Source organism: Carassius auratus, chromosome 6 (genome assembly GCF_003368295.1).
Source record: "Carassius auratus strain Wakin chromosome 6, ASM336829v1, whole genome shotgun sequence".
NCBI classification, from domain to species: Eukaryota; Metazoa; Chordata; class Actinopteri; order Cypriniformes; family Cyprinidae; genus Carassius; species Carassius auratus.
This window is the reverse complement of record NC_039248.1, coordinates 669969-676263: the sequence shown is the minus strand read 5'-3', so window position 1 is coordinate 676263 and position 6295 is coordinate 669969. Positions and strand designations below refer to the sequence as shown.

Below are 6295 nucleotides of genomic sequence, written 5' to 3'. Positions count from 1 at the left end.
CATTCCCGCATAGGCCGCACGATTTGACGCCACTTTTGCGGGTCTGTGACAAAAGCTGCGGGACTAGTTACGCGCCGAAATTTGTACGGAATCTATAAGAATAAGAAGAATAACTAGAAAGTACATTTCCTGAAGAAAATGTGAGTGGTGCTTGCAGTGGCAAAACTCGCCCCTCTGTTGCTAAGGTGTGGTTGCTAGGGTACCCGGGGTGGTTGCTAGGGTGGTTGCTAGGGCCGTTGCTAGGGTACCCAGGGTGGTTGCTAGGGTAATCGGGGCGGTTGCTAGGGTGTTGCTATGTGGTTGCTAGGGTACCCGGGGTGGTTGCTAGGGCGGTTGCTAGGGTCCCCATGATGGTTGCTAGGGCCGTTGCTAGGGTACTCAGGGTGGTTGCTAGGGTAATCGGGGTGGTTGCTAGGGTGTTGCTATGTGGTTGCTAGGGTACCCGGGGTGGTTGCTAGGGCGGTTGCTAGGGCCCCCATGATGGTTGCTAGGGCCGTTGCTAAGGTACCCAGGGTGGTTGCTAGGGTAATTGGAGCGGTTGCTAGGGTGTTGCTATGTGGTTGCTAGGGTACCCTGGGTGGTTGCTAGGGCGGTTGCTATGGTAACCTGGGTGGTTGCTAGGCAGTTGCTACGGTACTTGGGGTGGTTGCTAAGGTGTTGCTAGGCGGTTGCTAGGGTGTTTCGGCTGGTTGCTAGGCAGTTGCTATGGTCTCCTGGGTGGTTGCTATGATGTTACTAGGTGGTCGGTAGTTGTCACAGATGGTCACTATGTAGTTATTATAGAGTTCCTAGCCCATTTGAGCACTTAGCTAATCACTATTAGCATGTAGCTAATCACTGTTAGCATGACTAGCATGTTGGAAGTCCAGTGTGCTAGCATGAGTCAAAAAATCCAACCGCCATGTCCGTACGATGTTCTGATGCAGAGATATAGGTCGTGCAAAACGGTTGCTAGGGTACTCCATTTGGTTGCTATGGAGTGGCTTGTCACCTGCCAATGATGATACTTCAAAGTCTGCTTGACAATATAAACCAACCCCCATGTCTGTACAATGTTCTGATGCAGAGATATTGGTTTTGAAAAATGGTTGCTAGGGTACTCTGGTTGGTTGCTAGGGAGTGGCCTTGCAGCTGCCAATGATGATACTTCAAAGTCTGCTTGACAATATAAACCAACCCCCATGCTTCTATGTCTTTCAGATGTTAAGATATCTATCTTTGGATTTTGGTTGCTAGGTAGCTCTTAATGGTTGCTAAGGCGTGGCTAGGTTGTCTTGAAGGAGATACATGATTGGCCGTTTGCTGCCCGAGTCAAATGAGCCCACCCTCATGTTTCTATGACACTTCTATCCAAAGTTATTCATTTGATCTTTTTCAATGGAAGTCTATGGGGCTTGTTGCTATGGTGCTCTATATGGTTGCTAGGGCGTGGCTTGATAGCTTCATAATGATCCTGAGAGTCTGATTGGTTGCCTGATTCAAATGAGCCCACCCCCTTGTCTCTATGACACTGTGATGCCGAGTTATGTTCAATACAATATCCCTATGTAATTTCCCATTGTAGGAAAAACACAGTGTTTCATGGGCGATCCCGCACCATTGTATGTCTATGGGGCAACTTTGGGGGTCTCTAGCGCCCCAGGGGTACAACTTGTACCCCTCTGCGAGGTATGTTCTCGCACAGCCTTATAGCCTCTCCAAATGTGGTGATTCACATGTTTCTGCGAAATTCTCTCTCAGAGCTATGCTCCGTTAAATTTTTTGTAATGCATTTCCTATGGGACGTTTTTCGGCCGATTTTTCGCCCGCTGTACGAACATCGTACGCCCGATCGCTTATAAAAGTCATAGCACACCTCTCCTCAATAGGCCGCACGATTTGACGCCTGTTTCGTTGGTCTGTGACAAAAACTGCGGGACTAGTTACGCGCCGAAATTTTGTACGGAAGAAGAAGAAGAATAACTAGAATGTACATTTCCTGAAGAAAATGTGAGTGGTGCTTGCAGTGGCAAAACTCTGCACCCTGTAGCCACCAATGTTGCCTGTGTGATGTTTTGAAGTAGAGATAGAAGGATTTATATTGCTACATGGTTGCTAGGGTGCTCTATATGGTTGCTATGGTGTGAATATATAGTTTATGGGGTGATATTTAAAGATTATTTACCAGCCTGAATGCAAAAAGCCCAAGCCAGTGTTTCTATATAGTTATTTTTGCTGAGATACAGCTTTTAAATGTAGTTAAACAGTTGCTAGGGGGCTAAAATTGGTTGCTATGGCATAGCTATGAAGTAGTTATGTCACTACATATGGACTGTTTGATAGGCCGAGTCAAAAGAGCCCACTGTCAAGCCTCTATGCCTTCCAGATCCAATGATATGATGTCAGATAATTTTTCCAATGTTAAGTCTATGGGATATTTTTACACATTTTCTTCGTCCGCTGTACGAATATCGTATGTCCGATTGCTTAAAAAAGTCATAGCACACCTCTCCTCAATAAGCCGCTCGAATTGACATCTCATTCACGGGACTGCGACAAAAAATGCGGGAGGAGTAGCGTGCCAAAGTTTTGTCAAGGCGAATAGTAATAGTAACACTAGAATGTACATTTCCTGAAGAAAATGTGAGTGGTGCTTGCTGTGGCAAAACTCGCCCCTCTGTTGCTAGGTTGTAGCAATGAGGTTGCTAGGGTGGTTGCTAGGGTACCCAGTGTGGTTACTAGGGTCCCACGGGTGGTTGCTAGGGTGGTTGCTAGGGTCCCCATGATGGTTGCTAGGGCGGTTGCTAGGGAACCCAGGGTGGTTGCTAGGGTAATCGGGGTGGTTGCTAAGGTGTTGCTATGTGGTTGCTAGGGTACCCGGGGTGGTTGCTAGGGCGGTTGCTAGGGTCCCCATGATGGTTGCTAGGGCCATTGCTAGGGTACTCAGGGTGGTTGCTAGGGTAATCGGGGCGGTTGCTAGGGTGTTTCTATGTGGTTGCTAGGGTACCCGGGGTGGTTGCTAGGGCGGTTGCTAGGGTCCCCATGATGGTTGCTAGGGCCGTTGCTAGGGTACCCGGGGTGGTTGCTAGGGTAATCGGGGTGGTTGCTAGGGTGTTTCTATGTGGTTGCTAGGGTACCCGGGGTGGTTGCTAGGGCGGTTGCTAGGGTCACCATGATGGTTGCTAGGGCCGTTGCTAAGGTAACCGGGGTGGTTGCTAGGGTAATCGGGGTGGTTGCTAGGGTGTTGCTATGTGGTTGCTAGGGTACCCCAGGTGGTTGCTAGGGTGGTTGCTATGGTAACCTGGGTGGTTGCTAGGCAGTTGCTACGGTACTTGGGGTGGTTGCTAAGGTGTTGCTAGGCGGTTGCTAGGGTGTTTTGGCTGGTTGCTAGGCAGTTGCTATGGTATCCTGGGTGGTTGCTATGATGTTACTAGGTGGTTGGTAGTTGTCACAGATGGTCACTATGTAGTTATTATAGAGTTCTTAGCCCATTTGAGCACTTAGCTAATCACTATTAGCATGTAGCTAATCACTGCTAGCATGACTAGCATGTTGGAAGTCCAGTGTGCTAGCATGAGTCAAAAAATCCAACCGCCATGTCTGTACGATGTTCTGATGCAGAGATATAGGTCGTGCAAAACGGTTGCTAGGGTACTCTGTTTGGTTGCTATGGAGTGGCCTGGCAGCTGCCAATGATGATACTCCAAAGGTTGCTCGCCAATATAAACCAACTCCCATGCCTCTACGATGTACTGATGCTGAGATATAGATCTTGCAAAACGGTTGCTAGGGTACTGTGTTTGGTTGCTAGGGAGTGGCCTGGCAGCTGCCAATGATGTGCTCCAAAGTCTGCTTGCTAATATAAACCAACCCCCATGCCTCTATGATATTCAGATTTGAAGATATCTCTCTATGCTTTTGGTCGCTAGGGAGCTCCAAATGGTTGCTAGGGCGTGGCTATGAAGTGTTGAAGGTGATTCGTGATTGGCCATTTGCTGCCCCGAGTCAAACGAGCCCACCCTCATGTTTCTATGACACTTCTATCCAAAGCTATTCATTTTATCTTTTTCAATGGAAGTCTATGGAGCTTGTTGCTATGGCGCTCTCTATGGTTGCTAGGGCGTGGCTTGATAGAGTCACAGTGATCCTGAGAGACTGATTGGTTGCCTGATTCAAATGAGCCCACCCCCTTGTCTCTATGACACTGTGATCCTGAGTTATGCACAATACAAAATCCCTATGTAATTTCCCATAGTAGGAAAAACACAGTGTTTCATGGGCGATCCCTCACCATACTATGTCAATGGGGCAACTTTGGGGGTCTCTAGCCCCCAGGGGTACAACTTTTACCCCACTTCGAGGTATGTTCTCGCACAGCCTGATAGCCTCTCCAAATGTGGTGATTTACGTGTTTCTGCGAAATTCTCTCTCGGAGCTACGATCCGTCAAAGTTTTCAGTAATGCATTTCCTATGGGACGTTTTTCGGGCGATTTTTCGCCCGCTGTACGAACATCGTACGCCCGATCGCTTATAAAAGTCATAGCACACCATTCCCGAATAGGCCGCACGATTTGACGCCTGTTTCGTTGGTCTGTGACAAAAACTGCGGGACTAGTTACGCGCCGAAATTTTGTACGGAAGAAGTAAGAAGAATAATAATAATAAGTATGTGAGATAATAATAGTGATGCTTTGCCTCCGGCAAGCACCACTAACTAGAATGTACATTTCCTGAAGAAAATGTGAGTGGTGCTTGCAGTGGCAAAACTCGCCCCTCGGTTGCTAAGGTTGTGGTTGCTAGGGTACCCGGGGTGGTTGCTAGGGCGGTTGCTAGGGTCCCTATGATGGTTGCTAGGGCCGTTGCTAGGGTACCCAGGGTGGTTGCTAGGGTAATCGGGGTGGTTGCTAGGGTGTTGTTATGTGGTTGCTAGGGTACCCGGGGTGGTTGCTAGGGCGGTTGCTAGGGTCCCATGATGGTTGCTAGGGCCGTTGCTAGGGTACCCAGGGTGGTTGCTAGGGTAATCGGGGCGGTTGCTAGGGTGTTGCTATGTGGTTGCTAGGGTACCCGGGGTGGTTGCTAGGGCGGTTGCTAGGGTCCCCATGATGGTTGCTAGGGCCGTTGCTAGGGTACCCAGGGTGGTTGCTAGGGTAATCGGGGCGGTTGCTAGGGTGTTGCTATGTGGTTGCTAGGGTACCCGGGGTGGTTGCTAGGGCGGTTGCTAGGGTCCCCATGATGGTTGCTAGGGCCGTTGCTAGGGTACCCAGGGTGGTTGCTAGGGTAATCGGGGTGGTTGCTAGGTGTTGCTATGTGGTTGCTAGGGTACCCCAGTTGGTTGCTAGGGTGGTTGCTATGGTAACCTGGGTGGTTGCTAGGCAGATGCTACGGTACTTGGGGTGGTTGCTAAGGTGTTGCTAGGCGGTTGCTAGGGTGTTTTGGCTGGTTGCTAGGCAGTTGCTATGGTATCCTGGGTGGTTGCTATGATGTTACTAGGTGGTTGGTAGTTGTCACAGATGGTCACTATGTAGTTATTATAGAGTTCTTAGCCCATTTGAGCACTTAGCTAATCACTATTAGCATGTAGCTAATCACTGCTAGCATGACTAGCATGTTGGAAGTCCAGTGTGCTAGCATGAGTCAAAAAATCCAACCGCCATGTCTGTACGATGTTCTGATGCAGAGATATAGGTTGTGCAAAACGGTTGCTAGGGTACTCTGTTTGGTTGCTATGGAGTGGCCTGGCAGCTGCCAATGATGATACTCCAAAGTCTGCTCGCCAATATAAACCAACCCCCATGCCTCTACGATGTACTGATGCTGAGATATAGATCTTGCAAAACGGTTGCTAGGGTACTGTGTTTGGTTGCTAGGGAGTGGCCTGGCAGCTGCCAATGATGTGCTCCAAAGTCTGCTTGCCAATATAAACCAACCCCCATGCCTCTATGATATTCAGATTTGAAGATATCTCTCTATGCTTTTGGTCGCTAGGGAGCTCCAAATGGTTGCTAGGGCGTGGCTATGAAGTGTTGAAGGTGATTCGTGATTGGCCATTTGCTGCCCCGAATCAAACGAGCCCACCCTCATGTTTCTATGACACTTCTATCCAAAGATATTCATTTTATATTTTTCAATGGAAGTCAATGGAGCTTGTTTGCTATGGTGCTCTATATGGTTGCTAGGGCGTGGCTTGATAGCTTTATAATGATCATGAGAGTCTGATTGGTTGCCCTGATTGAAATGAGCCCACCCCCTTGTCTCTATGACACTGTGATGCAGAGTTATATTCAATACAAAATCCCTATGTAATTTCCCATTGTA

The 6295-nt window shown here is 48.5% G+C and overlaps 1 pseudogene; it reads left to right on the top strand.

The window, feature by feature from the left end:
• The first annotated feature begins 5772 nt into the window (after nucleotides 1-5772).
• LOC113105143 (cyclic nucleotide-gated channel cone photoreceptor subunit alpha-like) overlaps nucleotides 5773-6295 on the top strand; it is a 2816-nt pseudogene continuing 2293 nt past the window's right edge.